Source organism: Jaculus jaculus, chromosome 4, assembly GCF_020740685.1.
Source record: "Jaculus jaculus isolate mJacJac1 chromosome 4, mJacJac1.mat.Y.cur, whole genome shotgun sequence".
NCBI lineage: Eukaryota > Metazoa > Chordata > Mammalia > Rodentia > Dipodidae > Jaculus > Jaculus jaculus.
The window spans coordinates 91,302,341-91,321,819 of record NC_059105.1 but is presented as its reverse complement, the minus strand read 5'-3'; the positions used below and the strand labels follow the sequence as shown (position 1 = coordinate 91,321,819).

At 43.5% G+C, this 19,479-nt stretch overlaps 1 protein-coding gene across 2 annotated transcripts in view; it reads left to right on the top strand.

The window, feature by feature from the left end:
• The window catches only part of Lypd6b (LY6/PLAUR domain containing 6B), a 203,642-nt gene that overhangs the window by 117,077 nt on the left and 67,086 nt on the right, over positions 1-19,479 (top strand). For both annotated transcript variants that reach the window (XM_045147618.1, XM_045147617.1), the window contains exon 2: positions 16,808-16,878. The gene's annotated coding sequence lies outside the window, so the exon portion shown is untranslated. The remainder of the gene's footprint in view (positions 1-16,807; positions 16,879-19,479) is intronic.

Below are 19,479 nucleotides of genomic sequence, written 5' to 3'. Positions count from 1 at the left end.
TGACTTAGTGGTTAAGGTGTTTCCCTGCAAAACCTAAGGACCCTGGCTGGATTCCCCAGGACCCACATAAGCCAGATGCACAAGAGGGCACATGTGTCTGGAGTTTGTTTGCAGTGGCTGGAGGCCCTGGTGCACCCATTCTCTCTTTCTCTCTGCCTCTTCCTCGCTCTCTAAAATAAATAAATAAAAAAAATTTTTAAAGTATGTCCAATTCTACTCTTTTTCTATTTTTCCTTACAGTTGACAGCTTTTCATATGTGTACATTTGTGTGTAGTATGTATGGTGTGTATACATGTGCTGCATGTATGGGTCTATGCAGATATACTCACAGGTATGTGGAGGTCAGAGGAGACCATTGGATGTCATTCCTCTGTTGTTCATCCATGTATTCACATATCCTATCTTTAAAAAAAAGAGGTAGATGATACTGGAGAAATTACAACTGAGTGTGTCCTCTGGCCTCCACATACATGCACACACACCCATGTATATGCACTTGCACACACATGTGCACCTGCACAGGGATATGCACACACATGCATATATATTCACACACTCTCCAAATAAGTCCTACACTGTGAATAGGAATTGAAAATCCATTATTTTTTATTCTCAATAAATAACTTTAATATATTCATAGTTTGAATTACTAATATATTTGAATTACTTCAGCCATGCTATTTGGTTCTTTTTATATAAAAATCTTCCCCTCATCCTCCTCCTTTCTTTCTCTATTAAAAAATTTCCTCCTATTAGAAATGGTGCTGTCACATCATTTGAAAGAATGTGGTAGCTTGTGTGGTGACATAGGATGCTGAGGCAGGAGGATTGCAAGTTAGAGGCCAACACAGGTTACATGGAAAAACCCCTTTCAAATTAGATGTCATGGCCATTTCGGTATTAGTGTGGTAGGCTTGAGAACAGGACCCAGCATGTAGCTCCTCTCAGCTGAGCAGGCTGTACTGTGCAGGCCCATGTGCACTCAACTTCTACATTTTATTCTTCCTACTTAGGATCCAGCATCTCTAGCTGTCCTGTAAGATCTGCTTCTGGCTTGGAACAGGCAGTGGTAGGTGTTTGGTGCCCAGGGGTATTTTTCTGGATCCAATATTGCCTAGGATTCTTCTCATTAAAAAGCATAGGGTAGAATGGATTGCCACAGGAGGTAAAACTGGACTGTGGGTATTATAAGTCATTGCCTATTTCCAGACTGATTATTCGATAACAGGCTGACATGTTAGTCTGTGCTAGGTGTTAGCCCATAGGAAATTGGCTTTTCCTTGGGCTAGAGATGAAGCTTTGATATAGTGCTTGTCTAGCCAGTGGAGGCTCTGGGTTTGATCTCCAGGACCCCCAAAAGATAAATTTCCTCTTGCCACAATGCTGGAAAAAGACTGAATTGGATGAAATGCTGCCTGTTAAGAAGAATTACTGAGGAAAGCAATGAAGATCCTATTGTTGGCCTGTGTTGAGCTCCATTGGAAGGGAAGTTCTCTTCCTCAACAGTGACTATGACCAGAGTGATGGCTTCTCTCCTAATGGCCCTGTCTCCTCAGTCCTTGCATGTAGCTCTTTCAAACTTTGCAACTTTGTCTGAGAGGCTTCATGTATAACTTGGAATGGAAATGCTACTGAAAAGCTCTCTAAAGAAAAACCTGTGTAAACTAAAAAAAAAAAAGAAAAGAAAAAAAATGGTCCTGGGGCTGGAGAGATGGCTTAGTGGTTAAGCGCTTGCCTATGAAGCCTAAGGACCCCAGTTCGAGGCTCGGTTCCCCAGGTCCCACGTTAGCCAGATGCACAAGGGGGCGCACGCGTCTGGAGTTCGTTTGCAGAGGCTGGAAGCCCTGGTGCACCCATTCTCTCTCCCTCTATCTGTCTTTCTCTCTGTGTCTGTCGTTCTCAAATAAATAAATAAATAATTTTAAAAAAAAAAGAAAGTACAAGTTTGATTGCTCAGATGTAGGAGGTAGTTTTTTTTTTTTTTTTTTTTAAAATGGTCCTGTTAGATTAACACATTTTCTCTTATTTTTCCCCTGTGTACCTATATTAGCTTCCTAGGGCAACTTACAGCAGTTATTGTATCAAAGTTGGCTATCTTTGAACAACAAACATTTATTTCATCATAGTTCTGGAGGCTAAAAGTCTGAAATCAAGGTGGTGTCAGGGCTATGCTCCCTCTAAAACTGCCAACGAAATCCTTCTATGCCCCTGCTAGCTTGAAGTAGTTGATTGCCATCTTTGGCATTCCTTGGTCTTGGTAAGTTAGTAGCTGCTGGAGGGAGAGAAGGTTGTTCTCCTTTGGAATTCCCACACCTGCACTCTTTTAATAATTAACTGATTTCTTACCATCCAGATTTGGTCTGCTATAATTCACTTATTGACTCCTAGATCCTCAACTATGCTGCATGTCAAAATCCCTGGTTAACTTTTTAAAATGCCACTCTTCTGCCCCTGCCTCCTGCCCATCTCTAAACCAGTTAGATAAAAACCTCTGTTGGGGTGACTTTGGGAATTGGCTTTTATTAAGACGCTCTTCAAATGATTCCACTATTCAGCCAGGGGTCCAAATCCACTGTGGGGGCAATGTACATGAATGTTTATTGAGACCTGCCATCTGCATGAAGAAGTTCTGTGAGACCCATATTTCTTTTTCCTAAAATGTGGGCCTTTAGAATTTAGAGGGTATCACACCAAGGGCTCAGTTAACGCTTGTCAGCTGGTTAATTGAATTCCAAATCTCAGTTCAACTGCTGGAGTTAGTACTGAAAAGGGTTAGGAGTGAGTAGAGTTTTAGAGGTTGGGGCCAAATATCAAATCATGGAAACCAGAAGCACTCTACCCCTAAAACTCAATCCTCGTTTTCACTGCTTGCTTTCACATTTGCTTTCTTCACTGTGTGCTCATAGACATCCTGAGCTGATTTCTTACCTTCTTTTGGATGGACTAAATTCAGTTTTATTTATTTTTAAAAATTGCATACGTGTGCATGCACATATGTGCATGTGTGTATATGGGCATATATGCCATATTGCACATGTGGAGGTCAGAGGACAACTTTGGGGTGTTGGTCTTCATCTTACACCTTACTTAAGACCCCTAGGGCCTCTCTTGTCTGCCACTGCAGACATCATATTAGCTGGCCTGCAGGTTTTGGGATTCTCTGGACTCTGTCTCCATTGCCATATCGGTGTTAAGATTACAGATGAGTGTAATTACTTACATCTGGCTTTATGTAAGCTTTAGGGCTCTAAACTCTGGTGGTCAGGCTTGTGCTTTTAACTACTGAGCCATCTCCCCAGACCCCTGAATACATTTTTGAAAACTTACCTTTCCCAGATATACCCAGATTACAAACTACATAGCTCAATTATATTTGTCATGCACTACCCTTATTCTTGAAAACTAGTACACTTTTTACTTTAGAACAGGCAAAGATATGCTTACAAGTTGGAGAGACACTACAGAGAATTCCCACATGCCTGACACTCAGTTGCTGCCCTGACCCACATGGCACATTAGTATGATCCTTTGTCACACCCACAGATGAATCATTATTATTAACTAACATCCTATGATTTCAGGTTTCCTTGGTCTCCCCTATCTTTTATCTTTCCCAGGATTCCACAGAGGGAGCAGATTACATTTATGGAGTACACATTTGGTATGGGAAGCTTTTCCCCTGGGGAGGCAGATCAAAGCACAGTTGCATCAATACCAATTTGGTGACCAGTGGATTTACTGGAGTTATTTACAGAGTAGAGTGAGAGGTTATCTACAAGAATGGGGAGACCCCAGAGCAGCATACCAGTGAGAAATCACATCCGTTCCTGGATGGCAACCTCCCCGTGGCCACTTAGGGGGAGCTCACTGTGTCGGGATTACCCCCCTTGGAATGCTCCCCTCAGTCTCGGGGTGAGGGTGTACTTACAGAGTATGGAGACACCAAAGAAGCACTGCAGTGTCCCTTGATCTTTGCATTAATGTCCAGAGGACGTGAATGAAAACCACACAAGTCTACACCACCCAGTTGAGGCTTGGAATTGCAAATCATGAAAAAAAAAAAAAAGAAATGACAGAAAGAGAGAAGGGAAACAATGAAAGAAAGAAAAAGAAAATACCCTGCCTTCACCTCAGAAGAATGGCAAAGGACAGTAACTGGGTGAGGCTGTTCACATATGTGGGTGATGGCTGCTAATACCATACCCTTCAACCACAGCAGCTCTAGACTTAGCTGTTTCTTCAGAAAAACACAAAGAATTGTCAGGAGATGCACTAAATAACCCCCACGGAGTTGAACTGTTTTTTCAAAATAGCAATTATAGCTAATTAAATGCTAATATGCGAACAGCTGTGCAAGAATAGTTCACAGATCTCTTTAACAGAATCCTCCCTATTTTTGATACTTCTTTTAAAAAGCTACCTTAGAGGCTGGGGAGACTACTCAGTGGATCAAGTGCTTGCCACGTAAGCGTGAGGGCCTGAGTTGTGATCCCCAGAACTCAAGCAAAGCTGGACACTTTAGTGGTAGCATGTGTAACACCAGTGTGCCTAGGGGAGAAGGGAGGCCAAGATAGAACGGGTAGCTAGCTAGCCTGGCAAATGCAGAGGGACCCTGCCTCAACCAAGGTGGAAGGCGAGGACTGACGCTTGGAATTGCCCCCTGAGCTGCACATGCACTCCCACGCACGGCATTCATATGCATACTCATACACCCCACCATACACCTATGGACACACAGAGAGAGAGAGAGAGAGAGAGAGAGAGAGAGAGAGGGAGAGAGATAGAGAGAGCGCTTATTGAAACACATGCTGAGTGGCTATTTTCTATTTCATATCAGAAACTAAAAACCAATTTGAAAACTGGCAAAAGAAGACTCTTTGTTTTTCACTTCAGCCAGGGGCTACTGTCTGTAGGTGCTGCCAATGAGGAGCGTTCTCTCAGATCAAGCCAGAGACCAGGGGAGTGCCATGGTCTCTGAGCTAGTGCTGAAGGCGAGCCAAGTTCTTTCATTCAACACACTTTGACGTGTTCTCATCAATGAGTCAGACCTGGGATCCCAGGGTGAAGGAAGTTCTCACTTTTCCCTCGAAGAGCACAGTGTGTGGGGAGGTGGGCTGGCTGTCAGGGGCTGTAGCTGAGTGCGTGACAAGCACGGCAAGCTATGGCTTGCAGGCAAAACCCAGCCCACCACCTGTGTCAGTATGCCCAAGAGTTGAAGTATGATTTTTTTTTTCCCATAGTGCATAGAGGAAATAGGAATAGAGGTGGAGCCTCTAGTACTTTTTATTTTTGACATTTCTAGCCAAATGGGAGCCTCTTTCATCCCTTTAAGCAACAGTCCAGTGTGTTAGGGGTCAGAGTCTAGGCATACTTGTGGAGCTGTAGGAACGCAACGGGACAGCTAAATCTAACAGGAACTCTGAGATGTCACCCCAGAAGAGGAGATGCCGTAGAAGCAAACATTTGCTTCCTCCACATCCAGCGCTTTCAGGTGCACCAGCTTTCACGACCTTTGTTCTGGTCTGGGCGTCAGTTCTCTCAACTCTTCCCTGTGGAATGTGGAGCAGGGCTTCGCAGCATGGAGCCTGGGTGGGGCCGCGGGCTGGGGAGCACTCTCGCTGAAAGCAAGCATGTGCATGTGCTGTCTTTCTGGAGGGAGTTTCATAGCTTGCAGCAGATTCTCTAAGAGGCCCATCGTTCCAAAATTTTGAGAAACACACTCTTAAAGTGGGAAGAATGTCCTTTCTTTTGGAGGAATTTAAGTAGAGAGATGCTCTAATCAGGTTAGAGAGAAGTTGGAAGGTGTGGGCAAGCAGACCGCAATGTACTTAAGGCCCTTTTAAAGATTTATGTAGTTAGGCCCAAATTATGGTTATGGTGGACTCCTGGGAAGCCCAGATATTAACAACTCCAGGATGTGTGAAGGAAAAGTACCTCACAAAACCCCTACACCAGCAAACAGGTATTAGAGACTTTGGGGCTAGTAGCTTTGGGGTAAAAAGACCAGGCAAGGTTTTTAAGTAATGTAGAGCTTGATCTAAATTGTCCTTTGTCCAGAATTCCCAACAGTTCGGTCAGGTGGAGTGAGAGACTTAAGGCACCCCCATAGAAAGTTCTAACATTGAGTCTAATGACATGTCTCATCTTGTCAATGGTGTGGCTGAGTGATGGTCCATAAAGGACTTGTTCCCATGTTTGAACATGACGGTGGAGTATATGCCTTCCCTGGTTCTCCTTGGATCCCCAGAAATTTGACTCAAATTCTCTGTTAGCCTTACTATACCCAAACTCCCAGTACTATGCTCTTGAAAGGCTATGAGATAGTTGGATAACAAAAACTTCCTTACATTCAAAACAAAACAGAAGCCTCATGGTGAAGCAATTGAAGACAAAGCTATTATTAGTCCAAATAGCAAGTTACATTTAGCTTGTGACAAACAGGAGAATTTAAGACACCCAGGCAAAGCTATCTCTGAAGGGCAGGTTTCTCTGCCTCTTGAAAAGCTTTGTGAGGAATTTAAATTAATTCTTGTTTGATAGGAATTCATTTATGTATTGTGATTAGCTCCAGTCAGAGCTAATTGTCTGATGCTTTAGTGTGGTGGCAAGAAGCTTCAGGATTGAGCAGGTCAGGCATGCTTGATTAGAAATTTATGCAAATAGATGAGCCAAATTATGTGATGCACGCACATGCGTGCACATGCACACACACACACACACACACACATCTTGAGTGTGTGTACATATCTATTTTTTTTTAATTTTTATTTATTTATTTGAGACTGACAGACACAGAGAGAAAGACAGATAGAGGGAGAGAGAGAGAGAATGGGCGCACCAGGGCCTCCAGCCTCTGCAAACGAACTCCAGACGCGTGCGCCCCCTTGTGCATCTGGCTAACGTGGGACCTGGGGAACCGAGCCTCGAACCGGGGTCCTTAGGCTTCACAGGCAAGCGCTTAACCGCTAAGCCATCTCTCCAGCCCTGTACATATCTATTAGCAATGGTTGGAGTTGTGTTTTGAGCTGTAGGTAGTTCCGACTCTTGACATCTTTAGGAAATGTCAAGGTGCCTGTGTCATCTCAATGCACAGAAGTAGTAGGAGACTCAGTGCACGATACTGGCCCCTCTCACTTCCTGCAGAGCTCTGCCTGTCCCCTCCGGAGCTACACAATTGGCTCAATGTGTAACATGTTGGATATCCTTTTTTAAAGCCTTTAGGAGAACACTTACTTAGTAACTTTAAACTGTTGCATCTTCCCAAGGATAAGAGATGCAGGACTTTACAGTGGAATTGTAGCAAACTGGTGGCATTTAAGAAAGAGCCCCAAAGGTGACTGAGGACTGGAGAGACAGAAAGAGAGGGTGATGCAGTGAAGGAAAGAGGAGACACTTGGTTCTTTTCTCTTGGTCTTGTTTTGGGTTGTAGATGTTGTGCGAGTCCAGTTTAGCTCTGATCCCTCTTCTAGAACACCGACTCTTACACACCCTCTACCTGTCTCTTCCTCTTTACCTCACTTGTACATGTGTGGTAATGCCTTGAAGTCTAGAGTTCCCAGATTTTTTTGATTTTCAGGAGAAGATAAAAGTATATTTCTATGAGAATATTTCTATTTAAATAACAAAACAAAATCTGTGTTGGCCTAATTATCTACACTGTTCAGCCCTTTGCCAGTTAGTGTCCTTTTATCTAAAGAAGTTTCCTGTTAACTTCTTTTTTTTTTTTATAAAAGAATCTTCCTGATTCTCCTCACTCCTTTTATTTAAAGATATTTCATCTGTGAAACAAGAACTGAATGTCACTTTCTCTTCTTTTGAGAAATACACACACAAACACTCTTCCTTGTCTCTGAGCTCTGGGCTGCCATTTGTTTTGGCTCTACCCTTAAGTTGGAGGCTTTCCTTTGCTCATCCTTCACTGAAAGTTCAGGGTGAGTAGGTGGGGTTGTCCCGGAGGTGATGGGTGGTGAGTATAAGTGGTTGTTTCCCGGGATGTGCCCAGTCCCCTTGGCTGAGGAAGAGGGGCCACCTTGTGAGAAAAGACTGGAGACTAGTGTTGTGTTCATAGGTGGACCTCTGATAGAGTTAGGGTGCTGCAACACATGACTGCATGTGTGAATGTGTGTGCATGCATGTGTGTAAGAGAACATGAGTGTGTGTACACGTGTGTGAGTATATGTATGTGCACTTTTGTGCATGTGCGTGGATGCATTGTGCCCATGTGTGTGTCTACATGTGTGTGGGTTTATATGTATTTATGTGTGTATACATGAGTGCATCTGTGTTTGTGACTGTGTATGTATGCACATGTGGGTGTTTGTGCATATATCAATGTGTGTGAGTGCCTCTGTGTGCGTATATCCACATGTGTGTGCATGCATGTGTTAATCCTGGCTTACATGCATGTGTGTATGCATGCTTATATGCATCTGTGTGAGTAAGCATGTGTGTATGTGCATATGAATGTGTGTGCATGTGCATTAGTGTGTGTTTGCATGTGTGTATGCATGGGTGTGTATGAGTGTGACTGTGTTCATGTTTGTGTGTATGTGTACATGTGTGTATGTGTGCTTGTGTACATGTGTGGGTTTGTGTGTGTGCATGTGTGTATGTGTACATGTGTTTGCATCCATGTTTATATGTGTGTGTACATACATGTGTTTGCATCTATTGGTGTGTGAGTGTGCAAGTGTGTAATGATTTTATGTGTGAATGTTTGCTCCTGTGCATGCCGTGTAAGTGCATGTGTGTGAGTGTGAGTGTGTGGACTGTTGCTGTTCTTGTAACAGAAAGGTGAGAACTGGTGGAAAGACCCAGGGGTGAGGGCACGCAAAGGTGACTCAAAGGTTGCATTCAGTAGCTGCACACCAAGGACTGTGAGGCTGCCAGCACCAACAGAAGCCAGGGAGGGGCAGGGCAGATACCCTGCAGCCTCAGAGGACCCCACCCCGCCCCACCTTGATGATATACTTCTGGTCTTTGGAACTGTGAGAATAAATTTTGGTTGTGTTAAGTCTTTCGGTTCTTGGTGATTTGTGAGGTAGCCCTGGGAAACTAATTTAGATGTAATCAGATTTGAAAATAGAAAACATGCCTGTATGAGACTGCACAATATTGGGCCCATCAACATGTCATCATGGATGATGAAGAAGAGCAAAAAAAAAAAAAATGCTCTTAAGAGACAAGAAGGACTTTTTTCTCTTAGAAAGAAGAAGAGGTTTACAGTGGAAGGGAGGGAGGACAGGAGAAACTAATGAGAGAGAGGATTTGGATCAAAATATGTATTTTGACAATTATGAAAGTTGTCCATTTCAGAAGTTAAATCAATGACATAAAAATAGAGAACAGGAATTTGCCAAGCAGCTGTAGTTTACACTGTATTATTTTCTATGATCCACTAAAGGGTGGCCATTGTGAAGGTCCCTGTGCTGGACCTGACAGTTTGGAATGTGGGGTGTGTGTGTGTGTGTGTACTGGGGGAGAAGGGGCAACAGTTGATGAAAGTGTAAAATAGGGCTATTAGAGGATATTTGCTTCCTCATAGAGCAGACTATTTGCAGAGCATGGGTGAACATTTGCTGAGTTTTGAATCGGTGTCTAATGCTGTGTGCTGAAAGGGATACAGGGTTATGAGAGCCCACATGGACCCTTGGGTTCTCCCAGCCCAACAAGTAAAACCATTTAGCAAGGCCAATATATAATTGTTGGTAAGGAATGTAAGGAGTATTGAATTGAATAAGAAAGCTTACTTGAATTTTTAAAATTTAGATATTTGAAGTTGTAAAAACTTTATCACTGCATTTGATAGTCTGTGGCAAAGTCACATGGCAGGGTGGGTTCTATGGCCCTTTAAAGTCAGTGATCCCCTGGCTTGAGGCATGGAGCTAGCTGATTTAACATCAGTCTTGTAATTTGCTGACTATTAAATCATCTTTTCTTTTATCTTCCTTGCTCAAAAAATGCTGGCAGCCTGCAGAACCAGCGGGGGGGTGGACGTGCCCTCCCCCTTTGGTAATGGGGACTGAGTTAATTCAAGGACTGCCTTCTCTAAGTGGCAGACAAGGTCCCTGTTCACCTGGCTAATTGCATCAGGGCTCTCCTTTCGCGGCTGACATTGGCAGGTGGGAGCACGAGCAGTGCCCTGTGGCTGGGCTGTGCCCTGAACATGACTTCCCAGTCCAGCTCTGCAGCATGGAGGCCTTGCTTGCTGACCCCAGGAATTACTTCCACGATGAAAAGATTTCTCACTCACATCTCTGTACTGCTGGGCAAAGTTGGGCCTGGCTGTTGTCAGGAGGCAAATGAGGCCACCTGAGTAAGCCCCCAAGTCACAGAGCTTGATGGGTCTGGGATGTGAGGAGCTCTCTCTCCGTCTATAGCTGCACCATCGCTTTCTCCCAGCAGTCCATCTTACTGACTGTGGTCTTCTCTGGCTATAGCACCAAACTCTTTGAGACACAGCATCAGAGGTCAGATCTAGTGCCTATGCTGTAGACATGCATTGTCCATGGATTGCGTTGAAATTAAACCATGTTGTTGTGGCTCCTGGCACTAAGAAGCAGCATCTGCCAGCTTAATTGCCTCTTTAAAGACCTTATCTCCACGCTAACATTCTGAGGCACTAGTACTTCAGTATATGCATTGCAGGTCCACAGTCCATGCCATCACTAAGGAATTGGTACTCTACCAGATTCAAGTTCCATTTTATTAACTGACAGAGGCTGATTGACTTGTTGGGGTTTTTATTTTTGAGAATGGATTTGTCCAATGACACTTTCTTTTTCAGTGGCAAGGCTGATTGGGCATCAGGAAGGTATGAGCAAACAATGAAATGATTGTCACAGTGACATTTTAGTTCTCAACATGTATACTTTGTTTAACTTCGGAATACTTGTCCCTGATGTCCTGAGAAGGGGAACAGAGAACTGAGTGCTTTCTCCTCCTCACTACTGATCAGGCCAATTTGAGGTCTTCTATAATGGCACCCTACTGGGGTTCATATTCTACAGTCCAGGGAAGTGCAGGTTTCTTATTTTAGAGGCAATGGGTTATTTACCTGTGTATTAAAAAGAATGATCTTAACAGTGTTCATTTTGTCTTTACATTAAAATCTTGCTCAAACCAGGGTCCTTAGGCTTCACAGGGAAGTGCTTAACCACTAAGCCATCTCTCCAGCCCTAGAAGTCATTTTTTTAAGTAAAGCATCAAGAGTTTTTAAAAAATATTTTTATATTTATTTATTTGAAAGAGAGAAAGAAAAAGAAAGAAAGAGAAAGAGAGAGAATGGTGGCACCAGGGCCTCTAGCCACTGCAAATGAATTTCAGATGCATGCACCCATATGTGCATCTGGCTTGCCTGGCTTCTGGGGAATCTGTGTCCTTACGTTTTACAAGCAAGTGCCTTATCTGCTAAGTAATCTCTCCCACTTGAGTTTTGTTGTTGTTGTTTTTGGAAGTAGGGTCTCACTGTAGCTCAGGCTGCTGACCTGGAATTCACTATGTAGTCTCAGGGTGGCCTAGAACATACAGCGATCCTCCTACCTCTGCCTCCCAGGTGCTGGGATTAAAGGTGTGCGCCACCATGCCCAGCTTCCACCCAAGAGTTTTTATTCAAAAGTAAAGTGAAAGTTACAGAGGAGATAAGCTGCAAGATAGCATTGGGCTATTTGCGCAAGAGTGCTCAGGCTTTGAACTTGTTATGTAGCCCAGGTTGGCCTTGAACTCATGGTCATCCTGCTTCCTCCTCCTGAGTGCTAGGATTTTAGGTATGCACCACTATGACTAACTAAAGTTCATCTTTAAACATGTGCATGAATAACAGAGGGCTTAATTCTCCAGAATCTTCCACGTCAGCTTTTGTTGTTTAAAGGATGCATTCCATTTCCAGCTAACTGAATGCACATACAGGGAATGAACTTCCAGCTCAGCCAAGTGCTAATGATCTGGGATGGCAGCAGATCCGCCCAAGCTGAGGAAGTTTAGCTGAGCTAAAATCCTTGGTGGCTCCTGATTTTGCTTGCAATTCCCTTGCCAGTGTGCCAAAGTGGTTGTTTTACTTTGACTTCCCCTGAAAATCCTTTGAAGCCTTCTGCAGGGCTGCTTTTGTGAATTCGGGTGTGTGGTGGCGTTCCCCCTTCTTGCCATCTCCTCTTCTTCCCACCTGAATGTAGAGCTAGAGTAGAGTGTAGTTCTTCTCCCTTTCCGTTATTAAAGCCTCTTGTTGAGGAGCTATGTTTGTCTGTGGAGCAGTGTTTCCACATGGACATGCCTTGCCCTCTGTGGTATACCTGGAAGTGCTGGTTTGGGCTGGGCACTCGCTAAGGAAAAGGTGTGCCTTTCTATTTGAGATTCAGAGGACATTTGCTCCACAACGGGACCAGTGCTTCATGATCCTGCAGCTTCTAGTTTGTTGATGTCAACTGTTTTGATGGAAACTCCTTACCCCTGGGCTAGGGGTTGAGAATGACACATTGTAAGCTTTGGGAAAGGTGGTATTGAAAGTTACAGTGGATCCTGGCTACAGAGTGGGGGAGAGTTTAATCTCACTTCTGTCTTAAATATGAAGAACATTAATTAAGATAGCGTGGAGGGATTTACCAGACCCTTAGGGAAGCAAACTACTCAATGATTTTGTTTTCTTACTGCTGCTACTGCTTCTCAAACTAGGACTTGTGTAATTAATTAGGTCCTCAAGGAGCGGCTCTCTGCTTTCCCTACACGTGCTATTCTTAGGTTAGAGTTCATATGTTAAAAATGAAGACTTTTGGAGGCCGCGGAGGTGGCGCAGTGGTTAATGTGCTTGCCACATAAACCCGAGGACCTGAGTTTGGATTCCCAGCACCCATAGGAAAATTCTGGGTGTGGCAATGTGTGCCTGTAAGCTCCAGGCAGGAAAGGTAGAGACAGGAAGACCTGACTAGCCAGTCCAGCTGAATCAGTGAGCTCCAGGTTCAACAGAGACCCTGTCTCAAAAGATAAAGTGGGGAGAGCTACTGAGGAAGACATCCAGTGTTAACTTCTGTCCTTCACGTGCGCATGCACACATGCATACAAACATGCACACATACATACATACATGAAATCCACAAAATAATTGAGGCTTCACTTTGTAAGTACTCAGTAGTCACCTAGTCATTTCATTACACAAAATGGATCCCAGGATAAAGAAACGGTGTGTACTTGGTGAAGTGTTATTTAGCTATGAAAGGAATGAAATTCTGGCACATGCTGCAACATGGATTAATCTTGAAAACATTGGTTCACGTGAAATAAGCCAGACAAAAACGGGCAACTGCTGTGCGAGTCCACTGTTAGGAAACAGCCTAAACAGGCAAAGTCATAGATTCAGAAAACAGAATTGTGGTCACCAGGGTTAATGGGAGAGGGACTTATTATTTAATAGAGTTCCTGTTTAGGGGTGCTAAAAAAACCTGGGAAGGGATAACTCAATATTTTTAATACACTCAATGCTACTAAGGTGCACACTTGAAATTGGCTACTATGTACAGTCATAATTTAAAAATTTTAAGAAATTGATTCTAATGCAAGGAGGGTATATGACACACATACCAGTGCAAAAATTTAATTTTGTTTTAAAATATTTAATTTAGTTAATTTATTTATTTGACAGAGAGAGAGAGAGAGAGAGAGAGAGAGAGAGAGAGAGAGAGAAAATGGATGTGCCAGGGCCTCCAGCCACTGCAAGCAAACTCCAGATGTATGCATCCCCTTGTGCATCTGGCTAACATGGATCATGGGGAATCGAACCTGGGTCCTTTGGCTTTGCAGGCAAATGCCTTAACCACTAAACCATCCCTCCAGCCCCCAAATTAATGTTTTAAATGTTTAAAGATTTTATTTTACTTTTGTGTATGTGGGGCAGGGCATGCACATGGCATGGTATGCATGTGGTCTTCTTCTGAGACAGGCTCTCTTTTATTTGACACTGGGAGGCAAGTGTAACTGGCCCATGAACTTCTGGATGGTTCTGCCTCCCATTGCAGTGAGCTTCTTGGGAGCAAAGATGTGTTGTGCCTGGGTTTATGTGGTTACTGAGGAAGATTAAGCTGTGCTTGGCAGGCTTGTAAGCAAGTGCCTTTAACCACTGAGCAATCTCTCCAGTCCTATTATTTTTTAAAATATTTTAGATGACTATTACCTGAGTTGATAAACCTGACTGTGGGCAGTTTCTCTGCAACTCTGTCCCTAGTAGGCCTAGAAGAAACTTCTGTGTCATGCTCTTGCCTAAAAGACAGCCTGAGACAGTTTCAGCCCAATTCTCATCCAACTTTTGGTTAGGATAAATCATACTATTTATGGAAAATGTCTCAAGGGCCATGGAGTCCATTCATTCTTCTAAAAGCAATAATTTCTATCCTTGGATCAAACCATATGGTCAGATTGCTGTGTGCTTGGTGTCTGGGTGGATAATGCCTTTTTTGGTACCCCTTACTAAACCACATTAGTAACTTGTTTGGCATCATCTCTCTTGTAATAGAGGAGGTAAGAGGCTCTTTCCCCTGTATGCATACAGGTCCTGTCAATATGTTCTCTTTCCATCTCCCAAGGTACATGAGAAAGGATACTTAGGAATTTACTTGGGGAAAAGAAGGCAAATTCCTTGGGAGACATTTTTCTTTCCTTCCTTCCTTCCTTCCTTTCTTCCTTCCTTCCTTCCTTCCTTCCTCTCCCTCTCTCTCTTTCTTTTACTTTTATTTCCATGTATTTTTATGCTGAATTTAGTCCTGTGCCATAAGTTCTTGTTTCTTCAGTTTTTTCTGGGGTATCTTTTTCTTCAGTGCAACCTCCTCTTCTGGCTTAGGAACCCTCTGTTCCTTTTCAGTGAGGGTCGTCTCAGGGTGGCAGGGAGAGCTCATAGATGGGTTAGTCCCACGTGAGCCTGTAAGCACGGCGGCGCACCGTGGGTGCTTTGTTCACCTGGACGTGCTCAATGGCCAGAGCGTCCACATCGCAACCCCTGCTTCAGCATTGCTCTCTGCGTTTTGAAGCATGCGCAGCTGAAACTCAGCACTCCTTTTGGGCCACCAGCCCCGTGTCCAGCCCCACTGTTTAGCCCGGGCACACCCACCAACTCCACCATTGTGTGGCCGGAATGACACACACTGCTTCTTTATCTGTCAGATACTTGGTGGCTTTTCAGGTATGCATACCCTTGATGGCCTGGGCAGTTTCACAAGTGTTTTAAAAGTGAACACGAAGATTTACACCCCTTGATTTGCATGATTTTGTGGGGTTTTCTGGGTCCAGAGAGTAGTGAATCATTTTCACAGGCCACTGACAGAAGAGCAGGAGACATTTCTTAATGATAAGGACAAAACTAACACTGTATTTATCTTAGATTTGATATGATTACATTGTATCTAGTTTCTTAGTATTGGTTACTAGAATGTGCTAAGACTGATTTGCAAATTACACTCATGAATAGTTACTTCAGCACTTTGCAATACGCATTTCTGTGAACTAACTTCCTCTTGTTCTTTGTGTTGTCTTTACACATTACATATATGTTGGAAATTGACTCATTTTATTTTTTTGCATGTGCATGTACCACGTGCATGGATATAGTTGGGTTCGCATGCTTGACACGGGGGTCTTCCTCCGTGGCTTTCCTAGTGCAGGGTCTCTGACTTGACCCCAAAGCTCACGGATTTGGCTACGTAGCCAGCTTGCCTAGGGGAGCCCCCAGTATTGCGGGTGTGCCACAACGCCCACTGGCTATTTCTGTAGGTGCTGGGATCTGAACTCTGTTCCTCATGCTTATGGGCCAAGTGCTTTTTCCACTGAGCCATCTCTCTTGCCCATAAGTCATCCCGTTTTAAACATTAGATGATGGCTTAGTCAGGGATATCCAGAGACCCCATGTGTATATGTGTGCATAAGAATTTTATTTTAAGGAATTTACTCATAAGATTATGGGGGTTGGAAAATCCAAAATATGCAAGGTACACTAGGAGGCTGGAGAACTGAGGACAAGCTATTATTGACATTTTGTGGTTCATGATGATCTAGCATCAGAATTCCTTCCAACAGACCTCTTGTCAATCCTCTTCGGATCTCAGTTGATTGATTGAAGTAATCTGATTGAAATGTTAATCACATCTAAACAAAATACCTTCGCAGCAATCTCCAGACTGAAACACCTGGGCATCATAACCTAGCCAAACTGACACAAAACACAGGCAGCGATAGTTGAAAACAGAACTTCATTACAATTGATAGATATTTGTTGTCTTTATATTTGCTTATTTGAGTGCCTGTAGAGGAAGATACCAGTTTCCTCCTACTTCATCTTCTGGGTTCACATTTCGTGTTGTCATAATTTCATCAGCTGGTAGGGCTGTCTTCCAAACCAAGGATGGTTAAGGGGTATAGAGTCTTCATTGTGGATGTGTTGAATGTATGGATATGTGAATGCAGTAACCTGCCAAATACCCTGACAGAAACCAGCGCTGCGGCGAGTTCTGCTGCTTTGGGAAGCGGCCGTTTCTGTGGAGGGATGTGACGAGGTGCATGATTTCACCCGTTATTGCAGTCTTAATTAGTTGGGGCCCAGGTGTGTGTTAACAAACGTTAGCTCACTCTGTCTGTTACACTAATGGGCTGCACCTTGACTTCATTCCAGAGAGTTCATGCATTTGATATTGTTGAATTGATTATGAGGTTACTGTGCTATTCTTAAAGGTCTTCAAATGTCTGGATAGCTGCTGCTCTTTTTTGTTAGAAATCACCCCAAATGTTCAGGAATGTAATGCAGAAGCTCTTACCTTGTCTTTTTCTCTTTGGTAGGTTCATAATTTGGGTGCAGATCCTTTTCCTGTTACAGAGCAGAGCCTGACAACCACATCATCATTCATAAGGTAAGAATTGAAGCTATTACAGCCATTATGGGCCAGGAACCCTGGCTTAACTAACCTGTTGGGCATTCACCATGAGCGTCTGCGTGTTTTGGAACTCTGTTTTCTCTAGTTTGTCAGTTTTCTATCCTATCTTCACCTCCCCGCTACCTACTGTGGTCCTGGGATTTGAAAACCTGGTTTGGGCTTGTTATAATTCTGTTGAGCCCAAGGAGGGAGTGTCTAAGGCTAGGGACTGGTCTAGAGATCAGAGGTTTCTCTGGTACCATAGAAATCACTTATTTAGTGAAGTAAAAGCAAACATATTTGCAGTGACCTTCATAGGGGATGAGGAGGAAGTGTGAAGAGGTAAAGAGTGGTGTTTTAAAAATATTTTACTTTTATTATTTATTTACTTGGGGTGGGGGGGGAGAAAGAATGGGTATGCCAGGGCTTCCAGCCACTGCAAACAAACTCCAAATACATGTGCCACTTTGTACAGCTGGCTTCCATAGGTACTGGGGAATTGAACTGAGGTCCTATGGCTTTGCAGCCAAGCGCCTTAAGCTATCTCTCCAGCCCAAGAGTGATGTTTTAAAGTGTTTGGATCAAAGGCAATGTATGAGTGACTAAACAGTGAACGTGGACCCTAATTGTTGCATGCTTGTAATCCTCAGACATTTAAATACCAAAGGTTTAGAAGCTATGCACTGATCCTTAACAGGGCAAGAGCATTACTCCAGCACAGAAGAGAGGGCAGCATAGACGTGAGTACACTGAAAGCTGTGTGCTTTACTGAGGATCACTTTTTGCTTCATTTACGTTGGTTTTTCATTTGCTGCCTAATGTAGAGGTTGACTAGGTTAGGTGTCAACCCTGACTCCATTTTCTCAGGTGAACAAATTGAAGCCGAGGTGGGTTGCCGAGGTGGGTTGCCGAGGTCAGACCACGAGTGTCAGGCAATACCTTTCTGAGGCTACAGGGACTGAGCCCAGAGCGCTGAGTGATCCCTCCCTGGCTACTGGGGTGTGGGGCTGCCAGCCCCCAGGCCCCAGCCCAGAGGCTTCTGCCTTTCAAACAGACCTCTCACCTTGTGTCTGAAGGTTGGAAGGGGAGGGAACAATCACCCAGAGGAAATTGTATGAAATTATGAGTTGATTGGGTTCTGGCCACATTTACATTCCTTTTTTCTTTTTCTTTTTTGTCAAAAGAGCAGATTGAATGATTAACATCAGTGTTTTTAATGATAATTATATGTGTCAAGTACAAAGCAGAATTCTGTAAAGTATCTAGTAGTATGCCTTACTCCTGGCCTTTCTAAATGGATGACATTGTACTTCTCTAATTAGGCCCAGGAAAACAAGTAGGAATCTGTATATTATTATCACTGCTCTCCTGGGGCTATGGGGTTGGTGTGTGAGTTGTTACTTCAATGTAAGGGTCTGCTGTTCATAGTCCTAAAAGATGTGAAGATCAGAGAGGTCACAGTCCAGCTCTGAGACATACAGAGTGTCAGGGGGGTCATCTACAGCAAGGAAAGTTAATTTCTTGTTAGTAACAGTACTAAGCACAGGGCTGGGGACATAATCATCATGATGATAATGATAATGATAAGCAAGACAAAACCCTAGAATTAACCATTACCACCATCAAGAAGACAGCTACTTATTGGCTCCTATATTTATTTATTTATTTACTTATTTATTTGAGAGAGACAGGGATGGGGAGAATGGGCATGTGGATTTTTACTTGGGTATTGGGGCATCGAACCTGGGTCCTTTGGTTTTGCCTGCAAGAGCCTTAACCACTAAGCAATCTCTGCAGCCCTACTTTTTTATGAACTAGACTAAGTTGTTATATGCATGCTAACTCATAATCTCCATGACATTCCTAGGACGATGGTCCTATTGATACCTACTTTTTACAGATGAGAAACTGAGTTGCCCAAAGTTAGACAAACAAGATAAAAGTGGCAGATGTGTGATGTAACCCACAGGACAGCCTAGGACAGATGCCAGCCTCATGTAGACACTTATGACCAGTGTTCATTGACTCCCACATTTGTGCCTGCTCTCCTTGCCATTTGACCTTGACCACCATACCACATCTTATCTTTCCTACATTTTGGTAGCAAAAATTAAGGGTACACACACACACACACTGTGTGTGTGTGTGTTAGTTTTCAGTTGTTTTGACCAGGAGAGGAACAGAAGGTGTCTAAGACTTCCTGTTTATTTTTTCAAATTTTTCATTTATTTATTTATGTGTGTGTGTGTGTGTGTGTGTGTGTGAGAGAGAGAGAGAGAGAGAGAGAGAGAGAGAGAGAAAGAGAGAGAGAGAGAGAGAATGGGAGTTCCAGAGTGTCTAGTCACTGCAAATGAACTTCAGACTCATGTACCACCTTGTGCATCTGGCTTACATGAGTACTACGGAATGGAACCTGGGTCCTTAGGCTTCACAGGCAAGTGCCTTAACCACTAAGCCATCTCTCCAGCCGGTATTTGGACTGCAGGGATTGCATGGTTACTTCTGTCTTGCTCCCTTGATTCTCACCTCTTCCACATGGGTTTGCTTGTGTCATGGAGATGCCCATCCACATTACTGCATAACATCTAAGACCTATGG